The sequence below is a fragment of the Salvelinus sp. IW2-2015 genome, linkage group LG5 (genome assembly GCF_002910315.2).
Source record: "Salvelinus sp. IW2-2015 linkage group LG5, ASM291031v2, whole genome shotgun sequence".
Lineage (NCBI taxonomy): Eukaryota > Metazoa > Chordata > Actinopteri > Salmoniformes > Salmonidae > Salvelinus > Salvelinus sp. IW2-2015.
Genome location: NC_036844.1, coordinates 12260213 through 12279989, shown reverse-complemented (window position 1 = coordinate 12279989; position 19777 = coordinate 12260213). Strand labels below are relative to the sequence as shown.

Sequence of the window (19777 nt, the reverse complement as noted above, 5' to 3'; positions counted from 1 at the left end):
GAGAGTAAGCATCCCAGTACTGGTTGATGTGCTGGCCTAAGTGGACCAAATGGACCTACTGCTGGGGTAAGAGTCTTCCATCATTCACACACAGTAGACAGTGTAAACCACCATGCTGTCAACAAAATGCTGTCCTCAATGCTTAAGTTGTATTGTGTTTGGCTCAATCTGTGGAAATGCTGTGATAAATCATCGTCTTAAATGTTGTGATTTTAAGACAGACGACCACAATTTGAATGCTGCAACTGAGATGGAATAACATTGAGGGACACACACTGACACCGAGTATGACTGGACATGGGCCGGATATTTGTGAGAACGACCATGTGATCTACTTGTTGTGTGTATGTTTATTTTATTTATTTATTTAGCCTTTATTTAACTAGGCAAGTCAGTTAAAGGCTGCAATCCCGTTAACGGGATCGATATGACAACAGCCAGTGAAAGTGCAGGGCGCCAAATTCAAACAACAGAAATCTCATAATTMAAATTCCTCGAGCATACAAGTATTTCACACCATTTTAAAGATACACTTCTTGTTAATCCCACCACAGTGTCCGYTTTCAAAAAGGCTTTACAGCGAAAGCACCACAAACGATTATGTTAGGTCACCAACAAATCACAGAAAAACAGTCATTTTTCCAGCCAAAGACAGGAGTCACAAAAAGCAGAAATAGAGATAAAATGAATCACTAACCTTTGATGATCTTCATCAGATGACACTCATAGGACTTCATGTTACACAATACATATATGTTTTGTTCGATAAAGTTCATATTTATATCCAAAAACCTCAGTTTACATTGGCGCCATGTTCAGAAATGCCTCCAGAATATCCGGAGAAATTGCAGAGAGCCACATCAAATAACAGAAATACTCATCATAAACTTTGATGAAAGATACATGTTTTACATAGAATTAAAGATAAACTTGTTCTTAATGCAACCGCTGTGTCAGATTTCAAAAAAGCTTTACGGCAAAAGCACAATATTCAATAATCTGAGAACAGCGTTCAGCCACAAAAGCAAGCCATACAGTTACCCGCTAAATTGTGGAGTCAACAAAAAGTCATAAATAGCATTATAAATCCTCACTTACCTTTGCTGATCTTTGTCGGAATGCACTCCCAGGACTCCCACTTCCACAATAAATTTTCGTTTTGTTCGGTAATGTCTATCATTTATGTCCAAATAGCTACTTTTGTTAGAGCGTTTGGTAAACAAATCCAAAGTCACGAAGCGKGTTCACTAAAAGCAGACGAAATGTCAAAAGGTTCCGTAACAGTCAGTAGAAACATGTCAAATGATGTATTGAATCAATCTTTATGATGTTTTTAACATAAATCTTCAAAAATATTCCAACCGGAGAATTCCTTTGTCTTCAGAAATGCGATAGAACAGAGCTCGCTCTCAAATGAACGCGCATGGTCAGCTCATGGCAGACCTTACTCATTCCCCTCTCCTTCGGCCCCACTTCACAGTAAAAGCATCAGACAAGGTTCTAAAGACTGCTGACATCTAGTGGAAGCCGTCTGAAGTGCAAACTGACCCATATCCCACTGTGTATTCGATAGGCGATGAGTTGAAAACCTACAAACCTCAGATTTCCCACTTCCTGGTTGGATTTTCTTCTCAGGTTTTTGCCTGCCATATGAGTTCTGTTATACTCACAGACATCATTCAAACAGTTTTAGAAACTTCAGAGTGTTTTCTATCAAATAATAATAATAATATGCATATATTAGCAACTGGGACTGAGGAGCAGGCAGTTTACTCTGGGCACCTCTGGGATCCTTTTCATCCAAGCTACTCAATACTGCCCCTGCAGCCATAAGAAGTTAAGAACAAATTCTTATTTACAATAAGAAGAAGACAGTGGCCTCCATCATTCTTAAATGGAAGAAGTTTGGAACCACCAAGACTCCTAGAGCTGGCCGCCTGGCCAAACTGAGCAATCYGGGGAGAAGGGCCTTGGTCAGGGAGGTGACCAAGAACCCGATGGTCTCTCTGACAGAGCTCCAGAGTTCCTCTGTGGAGATGGTTGTCCTTCTGGAAGGTTCTCCCATCTCTGCTGTACTCCACCAATCAGGCCTTTGTGGTAGAGTGGCCAGACAGAAGCCACTCCTCAGTAAAAGGCACATGACAGCCCGCTTGGAGTTTGCCAAAAGGCGCCTAAGGGAGACTCAGACCATAAGAAACAAGAATCTGTGGTCTCATGAAACCAACATTGAACTCTTTGGCCGGAATGCCAAGCGTCACTCACGTCTGGAGTAAACCTGGCACCATCCCTACGGTGAAGCATGGTGGTGGCAGCATCATGCTGTGGGGATGTTTTTCAGCGGCATGGACTGGGAGACTAGTCAGGATCGAGGGAAAGAAGAACGGAGCAAAGTATAGAGAGATACTTGATAATAACCTGCTCCAGATTGCCCAGGACCTCAGACTGGGGCGAAGGTTCACCTTCCAACAGGACAACAATCCTAAGCACACAGCCAAGACAACGCAGAGGTGGCTTTGGGACCAGTATCTGAATGTCCTTGAGTGGCCTAGCCAGAGCTCGGACTTGAACCCGATCGAACATCTCTGGAGAGACCTGAAAATAGCTGTGCAGCGACGCTCCCCATCCAACCTGGCAGAGCTTGAGGATCTGCAGAAAAGAAGGTGTGTCAAGCTTGTATTGTTATACCCAAGAAGCCTCAAGGCTGTAATCACTACCAAAGGTGCTTCAACAAAGTACTGAGGAAAGGGTCTGAATACTTATGTAAATGTGATACTTCATTTATTTTTTTGCTTTGTCATTATGGGGTATTGTGTGTAGATTGATTAGGGGGAAAAACAAACAATTGAATCCATTTTAGAATGAGGCTGTAACAAAATGTGGAAAAGTAAAGGGCTGAATACTTTCCGAATTTACTGTATGTGTAACTGATGCACGCACACGTTAATGTTTTTAAATGTATGTAAATTGTAGTCTTTTTTTGTCTGGCTTTTTCGTTATGTGTCAGACCCCAATAAGACTAGCTGTCGCCATTGGCGTTGTGTAACGGGGATCCTAATAAATAAAAATTGAATCCAAAACACATCAAAAACACTCACAAACTGTTACGGGATTTTTGTGTTTAATGACTAAAATATGTATACATTTGACTTAGAATTATAACTCAGAAATGTTGAATGTTATGTGTTCCTTGTTAGAAAGAATGGGTTTATCTTCAGACAGGCTAGAATGYTGTCTCTACCCAGGGAGGGGAAAGACCTTGGGTTGGTTGTAGATAGTTTAYCAGGTGGCAGACAGTAATGYGAACTCGAACTGTATTGCCATTGTATCCGAGAGGAGGTTGGACATTAAAACCTATYACATCATCTTTATTATATAACCTGATGTAAATTGTACTATGATTCAGTACTRTCGAGAATAAACGCTATTGATTGATTGATTTTAAGACTGGTATCTGTCCATTTTATGCTGATAATTATCGTACAAATTCTTATTTATGGGCAGTGTTTTAATTGAATTGGTTGATAAACAGGAATTAAAATTCCTTTAACACAAACTGAAATCATATGTGTACATTATACAATCAACTAGTGAGAGAGCCTCAAATATCACATGTATTTGTATATACAGTATTTACTGTACACATGGTTGACAGTTGAGCCTCCCACAATGCAGGTGATGGCTGCAGGATTAAGTTGGTGAAGAGCAACTGCAAAACCTTGCAGTCGACTAGTCAAAACTTTATGACCTTTGAACACATGATTTTTGTACAGGTAATGCAGTCGACATGTAAATCTGACCATTTTTGCCCCAGAATGCAACCCACTTTGAAAGGTGGTGACCAATGACGGTCAACAACTTGACAAAAGAGAAGGCGGCCTTTGGCTACCGAAATGTTGACTTATTTTATTCTAATAAAAGTTTCCCAATGGTTAGGTTGTTATGAATGCACTGATATAAGTGTGTAACCTGTACAAGTGTGTTGTGAAAATGGAAATGTGTTTTTTGCAAATCCCTCTCCCCCTGAGACACCCTCAGAGAGCGGGGTCACGGCCAGGGATCAGCCATTATTGATGGTGATCCTGGCGCAATTAGGTTTAAGAGCCATGCTCAAGGGCAGTTCGACAGATTTTCCATCTAGTCTGCTCGTGAATTGAAACTAGCAACCTGTTGTTTACCTGGCCAAAGATCTAGCCGCTAGCCTAACTGCCGCCCTATAAGGATAACAGACGCTAACAGACGCTAAAAGCCAACTGACATTTACTCCTGATTATTATTTGACCATGCTGGTCATTTATGAACATCTTGGCCATGTTCTGTTATAATCTCCACCCGGCACAGCCAGAAGAGGACTGGCCACCCCTCATAGCCTGGTTCCTCTCTAGGTTTCTTCTTAGGTTTTGGCCTTTCTAGGGAGTTTTTCCTAGTCGCCGCGCTTCTACACCTGCATTGCTTGCTGTTTGGGGTTTTAGGCTGGGTTTCTGTACWGCACTTCGAGATATTAGCTGATGTACGAAGGGCTATATAAAATAAACTTGATTTGATCATGGCACAGATACAAAGACGAGTCCTCTATCTGTTGTTCTCATGCTTTTCTGCCCTCTCATTGGCTAGATCTCTCCTCCTCCGCCTGCATTCCATCTTTGAGGACATGCATTTCCATTGTGAGCGCGGTCACTTGACTATCTTGTCAATATAATAGACAATCAAGAAAAAAAAATGCATTCCCTGCTCTGACCTTGCATGCATCAAGGTTTGCGTGCACGTCATCGTCCTCAACTGACAGATTGCTATAACGTAATGTGATTAGCTGATACATAAAATACATATCCAGGCATTGTAAAATCTGGCAGGCGTCAGCAACACATGGTCAACGCATGGGCAAAGAAACGCGCCCAATATGCGGTGTGCAGTGAACAACCAAACAATAAAAAATCTGCCGAACACCAAAACAAARAAAAACGTCACACAATTCCGGCACAATATTTGCGTGAACTGTTTCGACTGGGAAGCATGCGATAGCCTTAATACTTAAGCTAATGGAGTGTTCCCATTTTGAACCATCTCATGCTTCTGAAGGTACAAATTCCGCCTTCCCGGAGAGCAAATCAAGAGCACCTATAGGCCTACCACTGGCCAATTAGATAGCTCAGATAATCGTGTCTGCGATTTAAGTTTCCCCATCAGCTGGAATTACGGTGTCCCTTTTCGTCCAGTCAGCGGAGAGAGGAAGAGCTGAGAGAGAAACTAACCATCAGTTCAGTAAAATAAAAACGCTAATTATTTCAATTTATGCCTCACAAGTAATACAACAAATTATATATTACCAGTGCAATCATATACCTCACGTTTTGAAATATTATGTAATAATGGTCTGAGAACAACATTGGCAGGGCAATTCAATAATAGTGATAATGTATTGAGCCTATAGCCTACTGAACAAACCTAGATCATTGCTACATAACTGTTTTTAATATGTTAACGTTGCAATAGGCTTATGCTTTTTAAGACCTATTTTTTTAAATCTCTGCTGTAGATCTTGGCCTGCATTTTGACTCACGGCTCAGAAATGGTTAGTGACCACTGGGCCACATTATATAGGCAAACTGCCTATGCCTACTGTATATTTACGTTAATATCTTGGTAACCCATAATGCAATGTCTCATCGATGCACCAATAGGAGAAGAGTACTCGAGCCCGTTCTCCGCCAATGGCTGAGTCGTTCGTAAGGAAGTTAGAATCCAATCCTGTCAATTGTCTCGCCCTGATCCGAGACTAATTTAGTTATTTTTTTCGTAAACAAATATGTATTTTTTGCCAACAAACATTGCCAAATACCGGTATAAGGTAATCTAGATATATTAAACAGACATCTTGAACTGGCTTATAAGGGGGTCGGTTTTGAAATGTAATAACCTGCCTTTCTCCTGTCCGACAAGAGCCGCTTTCCACCGTATGCGCAGCGGTTAGCGAACTAATGAAGTCTTTACGGGACGGAACAGCAAACTGGACTTTTATCAAGGAATTTGTAGAGAACGCTTGATAAAGCCAAATATTCACAGCGGGCGTAGAGCTCCGGCTGAGGTAGGGTTTAATTACAATTTTCTAAACCTGCCGGCTAAAATGCTTGAACAGAGAGAGAGAGGCGTGTAGCACGTGCCCTTCGACATCGTTTTGATCGCATTGTGAACCAGAATCTGTGTTTACAGGAGACATTGAATATGGCGATTCTCCATTTTTCGGTTGCATGTAACTTTTTATCTATACACCTTTTTTAGAAGCACATACTGGCCGTGTCGGCAATAATAACAATAGTTGCGCAGAGTAACTCCATTCTTTGGTAAGTACAAAATGTAATGTGTCATTATTCAGCTTGAAAGCTGGTGAATGCCAAGTTGAATGGCTGCTTCCTGGGTTTATTAAAGGATAATCGCCATATTCAACGTCTCATGTAAACCCAGATTCTGGTTKAACTAATTTGTAGCTATAATATACAAAGTGTAGCCAGTCGTACTWTTGTAGAGTGTATTCAGTGTTTCCACAATTGTATATTTTCAATAGACTAACTATTATGTGCGTAACCCACAGTTAGACACCTTTTTATTCATTATTAAATGTATAAATAAACCGGGTCTATCGGTACCTCTTCACTGAACACGATAGAGGGGGGKGAGGGTACATGAACAGGGTGGGATCATAGAGAATGATAGAGCCCAAAAGGCTGTTTTAGCAAYGGCAGTGCCATTGAGGGCTTCCACCATTTTAATGTAGTCAACTGGGTGGGACTTTAAACTTTATGGGTTGATCCCTCCTGATCACCCTGTTGGAGTCATGTGCAACCGTGTCATCAGGATGGGTCAGCCAATCGTGAAGATAATTGACTACTTAAAAATTAATCTGCCAGTGTGCTCAGAGATGGCATAAAAGGAACTAGGGATKCTTCGCTATCATTCTCTATGGGTGGGACCAAAGTTGGGTAAAGCTGAACTTTATGCAAATACTCCATGACATGACATCCGAGCGCTATTGACCAATCAAAGTTATAGCTTCCAGGCCTTACTGAATTTACTGTTGATACCTAGCACTACCTATTATGCTTSCTAACTTYTTAGAACCCACATGAGGACAATGCTAGCATGGTTATCCCCATTTTTTCTAATAGTTAACATGAAATGTACCAGCCAAGATCCGTAGAGCACGTTTGGGGCGATGAAACAACATAGTCCCATTTATTTATTTCAATCAGCGAAGTGGGCAGGGGGACCGTTGGGCGACGCAAGCATAGCCCCTCACGGAGTGGCGGTCACGTGGGCCGTACTGGGATACGGATTCAAAAGACCCTCAATCGGCCATTGGTGCACATACAAATTAGCCCCAAGGTTGCCTTGTTCATTCTCTTAAATMAAATACCATGACTGCTTTCTCATTAGCTGYGAATGTTTGAAATGTCTGATAAAACATACTTTGGTGATGTCATTATCAAACTAGGGAAAGGGGATACCTAGTCAGTTGTACAACCGGAATGCATTCAACTGAAATGTGTCTTCTGCATTTAACCCAACCCATCTGAATCAGAGAGGTGCGGGGGGCTGCCTTAATCGACGTCCACGTCTTTGGCGCCCGGGGAACAGTGGGGTTACGGTCTTACTCAGATGCAGAACGACAGATTTTTACCTTGTCAGCTCAGGGATTCAATCGAGCAAACTACTACATTCCCCTTGAGAAAATATACCTTTTTGTCTSCAAGGTTTGCTATTAGCGTGCTAACACTCATTAAGACCGACAGGTAGAATAGCTAGTATTCACTGGTTGAAGTAAKTTTTGAGTGTAATGGAGTTGACTGGCAGGCAATCTTTATGCGAATATACCACATTCARTGCGGCACGCTTGACCAATTGAAGCTCACTACAGCCCCTACTGGATTGGCAGTTGATACCTAGCACTAAATAGTTTGCTTGCTAGAGGGCAGCTACGGGCTGCGCCCCTGTTTCTGCGGTTATGGATCCAGGAACTGGCACGGCCACTCATTTTTAGCATACAAATTTCAACAACATTCTGGTWATGGTGGTTCCAAACATTGAATAGCTACAAAAACCTCAGGTATTGAACCATTCATTCAAAAGATGAAAAATCGCTTTACAAAAACTGCTATATATAGGGGAAAAAGTAAAGGATACAACACTGTACATACCAGAGTTACTGGGGGCAAACAAATTACTCATCCTATACAGCATTGCAGTCTGTAACGTTAACTCACAGAGCAGATACAAGTCAAGTGATCCAGTGGAGGCTCCTCAGAGGAGGAAGGGAGGGACTGCTTGGGCGGTATGTATATACCGGGGTATTTGGAAATGTCCACGGGATGGTTTTTTCAATAGTCAATATTATTGAAACTATTTCTTAAGTTTTTCAATACGTTTTAATATTTGTTGAAATTCAAGTAAATAACTGCAGTCAACTTGTGCTTAGGATATAAAGAAGATTGTGTTCTTATTTCACCTGTCACATTTTACATTATGAATCTTACTTAGTTCCCCAGCACAGTTGAGCCAGTCATGTGTTTGTATAAAATAGCACAAGAGAAAGCGGGAGCAGTCCAGCTGTGTATTTACAGGGGTTGCGTTTTATATTGAAAGTCAAGTGTTTTGATTCAATAGAGTGATCAGGGAAGTACAACTATAGTTTTCCTTCACAGAAAATACTTTAGTGCAACACATTCGGCAGAAAATAGCTTCATTTTCATCAGATGGCAGAAGTGCAATACTATTTTGCTGGCAGCCGCACAAGTAAATTAACTTAAAATGAAAAAGCAAGGTATTTTTTGCAAAAACGATTCATGGCCATCATTATTTCTAATGTTTAGGCCTGTCATAGAAAGAATGTAGCCAGCTACGTTTCCTAATGTTTTGCTTAAAGMTAATCTAGCAATTTAGCGGAGAAAAATAGGCTGACTACACAAGAAAAGTACTGCAGAAAATAAACCACACCGGTCGGAGAACTGTGTGCTGATAGAATGGCCATTAGTGAATTTTCATCTGAGTGGAAAAGTACAACTGAAGCACAAAATTGGTCTGACGCCCAGCAGAAATGATAAAAATAACCATTTTAGATCTGCGTTTACAAAATGCAGCAAGATATTTKTTGTGTGTCATCTTTTTTTCCTGTGTGAAAAAACACTGAATTATGTGTTAACACGACCCCTAGTTTAACTTGTTATCTAAGTAAGTGGCTGCATTAATAAGGTGATGGGGCATCATATTGTGTTAGCTTTCTGCCATGTTTGAGAACTCAAAGCCCTTTGGATTAGTTATTTGTACAGCTGCCACTGTTATCTTTATTTRCTTGTGTTTTCTCTTTACATTTTTTATTTTATTTAACTAGGCAAGACCTCTCRTCCCCTCAGTTCTCAGCCCATCTGCTACTCCCCCCTCTTCTCCTAGCAGGATGGTCCATTGCCCTAGTGTCTCCAGACTCCACACAGACACAGCATGTAGACATGCTGCTGAAGAGACAGTACTGTTCTTCCTTCAGACTCAAAACTTTGCTCATTTGTGTCAAAACTTTGCTCATTTGCACAATGTCTCTCATTCACATTCGCTTGTAAATGTCCAAACTCACCAAAAACAACATTCGGTAACACCTACCTAAATGTATAACTTCATGAGCTGGATTGCCTGTCTTTGCAATTAGTTTATTTTCCTTTGCACTCGCATATTTAGCTAGCAGCCTCAGGAAAATYGCTATTGTACTAATTTTGTTAGCATTCAGGTAATGGGCTTTTTTGCATTTTTTGGCGCATGTGTACTAAAGTAATACCGTAAATCCCAGGTTGAGAGAAGGACGGTATGACTATGAAAATCTGGATACTGCCCAACCCTAAGAAAGACCATCCTACTCAGTTTTTTAATATATATATTTTTGTAGTGAAACATTAAATTGAACCTTTTGAGATAAAACTATACTAAATATATTCACGTCACCAAATAACTGATTAAAAAACCCTGTTTTGCAATGACGGTCTACAGTAGCCTCAACAGCACTCTCTGGGGTAGCACCACCATTGTCTGTCCTCCTTTGGGAACATTGACTTCAATACAAGACCTAGGAGGCTAATGGTTCTCACCCCCTTCCATAGACCTACACTGTAATTATGACGACTTCCGGAGGACGTCCATCAACCTGTCAGCGCTCTTTCAGTAGTAACTGACATGTTGTCCACCTAATCAAAGGATCAGATAATTTATCTAGTACTGAAAGTATAAGCTACAGCTAGCTTAACACTGCAGTGCAAAAAATGTGGTGAGTAGTTCACTCAGGGAGAGAGACGATAGTTGGAACAAATTAATTTCTTTAAAATTAAGGGGAAGCAGCAGAGGAAGAGAGCTATATTTAATTGTATTTTTTTTCCACTTAGCCATCCAATGCAGCTAGCTTATTTAGCCTACTCAAACACCTGGCTCAAACAGAGAGGAATGCTATTTATGTTAGCTAGCTGGCTTAGGCTGTCCAACACTGGAACTCTTCCATGTCTTGGTAAGCTTTCAGTTTTATTAATTTATTGCCATCGGGGCACGGTGGTGTAACAGCTTGCTGTACGTTGTACTCTGTGGTTGCAGCGGGTTGGGTTTATTAACGTGTTAGTTCTAGCAGCCAAGTTTACTATGACGTTAGCTAATATGGTGACAACGGTGTAGGCTGTGTGTAGCGGTTAAGGCTGTCCCRGACTTAAAAATATATATAATAATCTTGGCCAACCGAGAGTTGTCTGTTCTTTCGACTAGGGTTGCACATTTTGGGGAATATTCAGAGGTGGAAACTTTCCATGGGAATTAACGCAAATATATGCAAATTAATATTAATACCATTTAAATGTACAGTTGAAGTCAGAAGTTTACATACACTTAGGTTGGAGTCATTAAAACTCGTTTTTCAACCACTCCGCAAATTTCTTGTTAACTATAGATTTGGCAATTCGGTTAGGACATCTACTGTGTGCATGACAAAAGTAATTTTTCCAACAATTGTTTACAGACAGATTATTTCACTGTATCACAATTCCAGTGGGTCAGAAGTTTACATACACTAAGTCGACTGTGCATTTAAACAGCTTGGAAAATTCCAGAAAATGATGTCATGGCTTTAGAATTTTCTGATAGGCTAATTGACCTCATTTGAGTCAATTGGGGGTGTACCTGTGGATGTTTTTCAAGGCCTACCTCAGTGCCTCTTTGCTTGACATCATGGGAAAATCAAAAGAAATCAGCCAAGATCTCAGGAAAAAAATTTGTAGATCTCCACAAGTCTGGTTCATCCTTGGGAGCATTCATCTCRAGGAGATCTGTCTCCTAGAGATGAATGTACTTTGGTGCAAAAAGTGCAAATCAATCCCAGAACAACAGCAAAGGACCGTGTGAAGATGCTGGAGGAAACAGGTACAAAAGTATCTATATCCACAGTAAAACGAGTCCTATATCGACATAACCTGAAAGGCCGCTCAGCAAAGGGACGAGAGATCGCGGTACGCTCTCCACTGGAACGACGATAGAGGGGGGAGAGGGTACATAACAGGGTGGGATCATAGAGAATGATAGAGCCCAAAAGGCTGTTTTAGCAAGGGCAGTTGCGCATTGAGGGCTTCCACATTTTAATGTAGTCAACTGGGTGGGACTTTAAACTTTATGGGTTGATCCTCCTGATCACCCTGTTGGAGTCATGTGCAACCGTGTCATCAGGATGGGTCAGCCAATCGTGAAGATAATTGACTACTTAAAAAAATTAATCTGCCAGTGTGCTCAGAGATGGCATAAAAGGAACTAGGGATCCTTCGCTATCATTCTCTATGGGTGGGACCAAAAGTTGGGTAAGGCTGAACTTTATGCAAATACTCATGACATGACATCCGAGACGCTATTGACCAATCAACGTTATAGCTTCCAGGCCTTACTGAATTTTACTGTTGATACCTAGCACTCCACCTATTATGCTTTCTAACTTTTTAGAACCCACATGAGGACAATGGCTATGGTTATCCCCAAATTTTTTTCTAATAGTTAACATGAAATGTACCAGCCAAGATCCGCTAGAGCACGTTTTGGGGCGATGAAAACAACATAGTCCCATTTATTTATTTCAATCAGCGAAGTGGGCAGGGGGACCGTTGGGCGAGCGCAAAGCAATAGCCCCTCACGGAGTGCGGTCACGTGGGCCGTACTGGGATACGGATTCAAAAGACCCTCAATCGGCCATTGGTGCCCATACAAAATTAGCCCGCAAAAGGTTGCTTTGTTCATTCTCTTAAATGAAATACCATGACTGCTTTCTCATTAGCTGGGAATGTTTGAAATGTCTGATAAAACTACTTTGGTGATTCATTATCAAACTGGGAAAGGGGATACCTAGTCAGTTGTACAACCGGAATGCATTCACTGAAATGTGTCTCTGCATTAACCAACCACCATCTGAATCAGAGAGGGTGCGGGGGGCTGCCTTAATCGACATCCCACGTGCCTTTGGCGCCACGGGAACAGTGGGGTTACGGTCTTACTCAGATGCACGAAGCGACAGCAAACTATACATTCCCCTTGAGAAAATATACCTTTTGTCTCAAGTTTGCTATTAGCGTGCAACACTCATTAAGACCGACAGGTAGAATAGCTAGTATTCACTGGTTGAAGTAATTTTGAGTGTAATGGAGTTGACTGGCAGGCAATCTTTATGCGAATATACCACATTCATTGCGGCACGCTTGACCAATTGAAGCTCACTACAGCCCCCTACTGGATTGGCAGGTTGATACCTAGCACTAAAATAGTTTGCTTGCTAGAGGCAGCTACGGGCTGCGCCCTGTTTCTGCGTTATGGATCCAGGAACTGGCACGGCCACTCATTTTTAGCATACAAATTTCAACAACATTCTGGTTAATGGTGGTTTCCAAACATTGAATAGCTACAAAAACCTCAGGTATTGAACCATTCATTCAAAAGATGAAAAATCGCTTTACAAAAACTGCTATATATAGGGGAAAAAGTAAAGGATACAACACTGTACATACCAGAGTTTACTGGGGCAAACAAATTACTCATCCTATACAGCATTGCAGTCTGTAACGTTAACTCACAGAGCAGATACAAGTCAAGTGATCCAGTGGAGGCTCCTCAGAGGAGGAAGGGAAGGGACTGCGTTGGGCGGTATGTATTTACCGGGGTATTTGGAAATGTCCACGGGATGTTTTTTCAATAGTCAATATTATTGAAACTATTTCTTAAGTTTTTCAATACGTTTTAATATTTGTTGAAATTCAAGTAAATAACTGCAGTCAACTTGTGCTTAGGATATAAAGAAGATTGTGTTTTATTTCACCTGTCACATTTTTACATTATGAATCTTACTTTAGTTCCCCAGCACAGTTGAGCCAGTCATGTGTTTGTATAAAATAGCAACGAAGAAAAGCGGGAGCAGTCCAGCTGTGTATTTACAGGGGTTGCGTTTTATATTGAAAGTCAAGTGTTTTGATTCAATAGAGTGATCAGGGAAGTACAACTATAGTTTTCCTTCACAGAAAATACTTTAGTGCACACATTCGGCAGAAAATAGCTTTTTCATCAGATGGCAGAAGTGCAATACTATTTTGCTGGCAGCCCGCACAAGTAAATTAACTTAAATGAAAAAGCAAGGTATTTTTTTGCAAAAACGATTCATGGCCATCATTATTTCTAATGTTTAGGCCCTGTCATAGAAAGAATGTGCCAGCTACGTTTCCTAATGTTTTTGCTTAAAGTAATCTAGCAATTTAGCGGAGAAAAATAGGCTGACTACACAAGAAAAGTACTGCAGAAAATAAACCACACCGGTCGGAAGAACTGTGTGCTGATAGAATGGCCATTAGTGCAATTTTCATCTGAGTGGAAAAGTACAACTGAAAGCAAAAATTGGTCTGACGCCAGCAGAAATGATAAAAATAACCATTTTAGATCTGCGTTTACAAAATGCAGCAAGATATTTTTGTGTGTCATCTTTTTTTCCTGTGTGAAAAAACACTGAATTATGTGTTAACACGACCCTAGTTTAACTTGTTATCTAAGTAAGTGGCTGCATTAATAAGGTGATGGGGCATCATATTGGTGTTAGCTTTCTGCCATGTTTGAGAACTCAAAGCCCTTTGGATTAGTTATTTGTACAGCTGCCACTGTTATCTTTATTTCTTGTGTTTTCTCTTTTACATTTTTTTATTTTTATTTAACTAGGCAAGACCTCTCTTTCCCCTCAGTTCTCAGCCCATCTGCTACTCCCCCTTTCTCTAGCAGGATGGTCCATGGCCCTATGTCTCCAGACCTCCACACAGACACAGCATGTAGACTGCTGCTGAAGAGACAGTACTGTTCTTCCTTCAGACTCAAAACTTTGCTCATTTGTGTCAAAACTTTGCTCATTTGGCACAATGTCTCTCATTCACAATTCGCTTGTAAATGTCCAAACTCACCAAAACAACATTCGGTAACACCTACCTAAATGTATAATTCATGAGCTGGATTGCCTGTCTTTGCAATTAGTTTTATTTTCCTTTGCACTCGCATATTTAGCTAGCAGCCTCAGGAAAATAGCTATTGTACTAATTTGGTTTAGCATTCAGGTAATGGGCTTTTTTGCATTTTTGGCGCATGTGTACTAAAGTAATACCGTATAATCCAGGTTGAGAGAAGGACGGTATGACTATGAAAATCTGGATACTGCCCAACCCTAAAGAAAGACCATCCTACTAAGTTTTTTAATATATATATTTTTGTAAGTGAAACATTAAATTGAACCTTTTGAGATAACTACTAATATATTCACGTCACAAATAACTGATTAAAAACCTGTTTTGCAATGACGGTCTACAGTAGCCTCAACAGCACTCTCTGGGGTAGCACCACATTGTCTGTCCTCCTTTGGGAACATTGACTTCAATACAAGACCTAGGAGGCTAATGGTTCTCACCCCCTTCCATAGACCTACACTGTAATTATGAGCGACTTCCGGAGGACGTCCATCAACCTGTCAGCGCTCTTTCAGTAGTAACTGACAATGTTGTCCACCTAATCAAAGGATCAGATAATTTATCTAGTACTGAGTATAAGCTAGCTAGTCAGCTCTGCAGGTCTAGGGCTGCATGCATGCTATCACAGACTCGGGTCCGCCCATCTGCCAGCGGAACCGAATGTGGGGCGACGCACAATGGCATAAGCTCGTCCGGTTAGATTTTGGCGTGGGAGGTTTGGCTAGATCCTTTCTCAGTATGTATAAAAATAAAAAATAAAAAGTATAAAATGTAGCACTCTACTGAAGTCCTCTGGATAAGACTCTGCTCTTGGGGTAAGGACCCTTTCTCAGTATGTAAAAAATTATAAATGTATCCTCTACTGTAGTCGTCTGGATAAGACGTCTGCTAAAAAGACTAAAATGTAAATGTAAAATGTAGTTTAACACTGCAGTGCAAAAATGTGGTGAGTAGTTCACTCAGGGAGAGAGACGATAGTTGGACATACAAATTAATTTCTTTAAAATTAGGGAAAGCAGCAGAGGAAGAGAGCTATATTTAATTGTATTTTTTTTTCCACTTAGCCATCCAATGCAGCTAGCTTATTTAGCTACTCAAACACCTGGCTCAAACAGAGAGGAATGCTATTTAGTTAGCTAGCTGGCTTAGGCTGTCCAACACTGAACTCTTCCATGTCTTGGTAAGCTTTCAGTTTTATTAATTATTGCCATCGGGGCACGGTGGTGTAACAGCTTGCTGTAGCGTTGTACTCTGTGGTTGCAGCGGGTTGGGTTTATTAAGTGTTAGTTCTAGCAGCCAGTTTACTATGACGTTAGCTAATATGGTGACAACGGTGTAGGCTGTGTGTAGCGGTTAAGGCTGTCCCTGACTTAAAAATATATATAATAATCTTGGCCAACCGAGAGTTGTCTGTTCTTTCGACTAGGGTTGCACATTTTGGGGGAATATTCAGAGGTGGAAACTTTCCATGGGAATTAACGCAAATATATGCAAATTAATATTAATACCATTTAAATGTACAGTTGAAGTAAGAAGTTTACATACACTTAGGTTGGAGTCATTAAAAGTCTTTTCAACCACTCCGCAAATTCTTGTTTAACTATAGATTTGGCAATTCGGTTAGGACATCTACTGTGTGCATGACAAAAGTAATTTTTCCAACAATTGTTTACAGACAGATTATTTCACTGTATCACAATTCCAGTGGGTCAGAAGTTTACATACATCAGTGACTGTGCATTTAAACAGCTTGGAAAATTCCAGAAAATGTCATGGCTTTAGAATTTTCTGATAGGCTAATTGACCTCATTTGAGTCAATTGGGGGTGTACTGTGGATGTTTTTCAAGGCCTACCTCAGTGCCTCTTTGCTTGACATCATGGGAAAATCAAAAGAAATCAGCCAAGATCTCAGGAAAAAAATTTGTAGATCTCCACAAGTCTGGTTCATCCTTGGGAGCATTCATCTCAGGAGATCTGTCTCCTAGAGATAAATGTACTTTGGTGCAAAAAGTGCAAATCAATCCAGAACAACAGCAAAGGACGCGTGTGAAGATGCTGGAGGAAACAGGTACAAAAGTATCTATATCCACAGTAAAACGAGTCCTATATCGACATAACCTGAAAGGCCGCTCAGCAAAGGAAGAAGCCACTGCTCCAAAACCGCATCAAAAAGCCAGACTACAGTTTGCAACTGCACATGGGGACAAAGATCGTACTTTTTGGAGAAATGTCCTCTGGTCTGATGAAACAAAAATAGAACTGTTTGGCATAATGACCATCGTTACATTTGGAGGAAAAAGGGGGAGGCTTGGAAACCGAAGAACACCATCCCAACCGTGAAGCACGTGGGTGGCAGCATCATGTTGTGGGGGTGCTTTGCTGCAGGATGGACTGGTGGCACTTCACAAAATAGATGGTGTCATGAGGCAGGAAAATTATGTGGATATTTTGAAGCAACATCTCAAACATCAGTCAGGAAGTTAAAGCTTGGTCGCAAATGGGTCTTCCAAATGGACAATGACCCAAGCATACTTTCAAAGTTATGGCAAAATGGCTTAAGGACAACAAAGTCAAGGTATTGGAGTGGCCATCAAAGCCCTGAGCTCAATCCTGAAGAAAATTTGTGGCAGAAATGAAAAGGCGTGTGCGAGCGAGGAGGCCTCAAACTGACTCCGTTACATCAGCTGTCAGGAGGAATGGGCCACAATTCACCCAACTTTTTGTGGAAGCTTGTGGAAGGCTACACACGTTTGACCTAAGTTGAACAATTTAAAGGCAATGCTACAAATACTAATTGAGTGTATGTAAACTTCTGACCCACTGGGAATGTGATAAGAGAATTAAAGCTGAAATAAATCATTCTCTCTACTACTATTCTGACATTTCACATCTCAATAAAGTGGTGATCCTAACTGACATAAAACGGGGAATATTTACGAGGATTAAAGCCAGAATTGTGAAACTGAGTTTAAATGCATTTGGCTAAGGTGTATGTAAACTTCTGACTTCAACTGTATGTCCACTCCAGAACATTATTGGTGAACTACACGGTAATGTACGTTTTTATTTTTTTGTAATCCACTGAGTAATATAGTACACTTTTATCATAATTAGATGTTGTAATCCAGAGAGGTTAGAAAAAATATCTACATCTCTGAGGCTGTGGAGGGATCCAAATTGTGGATTTAAAAGAACCTGATCATCAGCGTACAGTGACACCGTACAATGACACCTGTTTTTCAGCCCTGGATTTCTGCCCCTTGATTTTGTTGGACTGATTTTTTTTAAATGCCAACATTTCGATTGCCATTCAAATATACACTGCTCCAAAAAATAAAGGGAACACTTAAACAACACAATGTAACTCCAAGTCAATCCACTTCTGTGAAATCAAAACTGTCCACTTAGGAAGCAACACTGATACAATAATTTCACATGCTGTTGTGCAAATGGAATAGACAAAAGGTGGAAATTATAGGCAATTAGCAAGACACCCCAATAAAGGAGTGATTCTGCAGGTGGTGACCACAGACCACTTCTCAGTTCCTATGCTTCCTGGCTGATGTTTTTGGTCACTTTTGAATGCTGGCGGTGCTCTCACTCTAGTGGTAGCATGAGACGGAGTCTACAACCCACACAAGTGGCTCAGGTAGTGCAGCTCATCCAGGATGGCACATCAATGCGAGCTGTGGCAAGAAGGTTTGCTGTGTCTGTCAGCGTAGTGTCCAGAGCATGGAGGCGCTACCAGGAGACAGGCCAGTACATCAGGAGACGTGGAGGCCGTAGGAGGCAACAACCCAGCAGCAGGACCGCTACCTCCGCCTTTGAGCAGGAGGAGCACTGCCAGAGCCCTGCAAAATGACCTCCAGCAGGCCACAAATGTGCATGTGTCTGCTCAAACGGTCAGAAACAGACTCAATGAGGGTGGTATGAGGGCCCGACGTCCACAGGTGGGGGTTGTGCTTACAGCCCAACACCGTGCAGGACGTTTGGCATTTGCCAGAGAACACCAAGATTGGCAAATTCGCCACTGGGCCCTGTGCTCTTCAGATGAAAGCAGGTTCACACTGAGCACATGAGCACATGTGACAGACCTGACAGAGTCTGGAGACGCGTGGAGAACGTTCTGCTGCCTGCAACATCCTCCAGCATACCGGTTTGGCGGTGGGTCAGTCATGGTGTGGGGTGGCATTTCTTTGTGGGGCCGCACGCCCTCCATGTGCTCGCCAGAGGTAGCCTGACTGCCATTAGGTACCGAGATGAGATCCTCAGAGCCCTTGTGAGACATATGCTGACACATGCACATTTGTGGCCTGCTGGAGGTCATTTTGCAGGGCTCTGGCATTGCTCCTCCTGCTCAAAGGCGGAAGTAGCGGTCCTGCTGCTGGGCGTTTCTGCACAGCTATTTTCAGGTGTCTCCAGACAGGTGTCCAGACACAGCGCAAACTGGCACTACCAGAATGGAAAGAGTGGGAGAAAGACGACTCACAAGTCCTCAATTGGCAGAGTTGCAAAGAAAAAGCCATATCTCAGACTGGCCAATAAAAATAAAAGATTAAGATGGGCAAAAGAACACCGACACTGGACAGAGGAATCTGCCTAAAGGCCAGCATCCCTGAGTCGCCTTCACTGTTGACGTTGAGACTGGTGTTTTGCGGGTACTAATGAAGCTGCCAGTTGAGGACTTGTGAGGCGTCTGTTTCTCAAGCTAGACACTTAATGTACTTGTCCTCTTGCTCAGTTGTGCACCGGGGCCTCCTACTCTTTCTATTCTGGTTACAGCCTGTTTGGCTGTTCTGTGAAGGGATTAGTACACAGCATTGTACGAGTTCTTCAGTTCTTGGCAATTTTTCGCATGGAATAGTCTAATTTCTGAGAACAAGAATAGACTGACGAGTTTCAGAAGAAAGTTCGGGCATTTTAAGCTGTAATCGAACCACACGCTGATACTCCAGATACTCAACTAGTCTAAAGAAGCAGTTTTATTGCTTCTTTAATTAGCACAACAGTTTTCAGCTGTGCTAACATAATTGCAAAAGGGTTTTCTAATGATCAATTATCCTTTTAAAATGTAAACTTGGATTAGCTAACACACACCGTGCTTTGGAACACAGAAGTGATGGTTGCTGATAATGGGCCTCTGTACGCCTATGTGGATATTCCAAAAAATTGCCGTTTCCAGCTTCAATAGTCATTTACAACATTAACATATCTACACTGTATTTTGATGGACAAAAGAATG

The 19777-nt window shown here is 41.4% G+C and overlaps 1 protein-coding gene across 5 annotated transcripts in view; it reads left to right on the top strand.

Moving 5' to 3' along the window:
* Positions 1 to 5726: 5726 nt before the first annotated feature.
* Positions 5727 to 19777, top strand: part of LOC111963930 (uncharacterized) — a 36014-nt gene continuing 21963 nt past the window's right edge. For 3 of the 5 annotated variants that reach the window (XM_023987526.2, XM_023987525.2, XM_023987522.2), the window contains exon 1: positions 5727 to 6082. The gene's annotated coding sequence lies outside the window, so the exon portion shown is untranslated. Of the gene's footprint in view, positions 6083 to 6105; positions 6339 to 19777 lie in introns of those variants that run through there. The other 2 variants (XM_023987524.2, XM_070443560.1) reach the window with 2 other exon arrangements.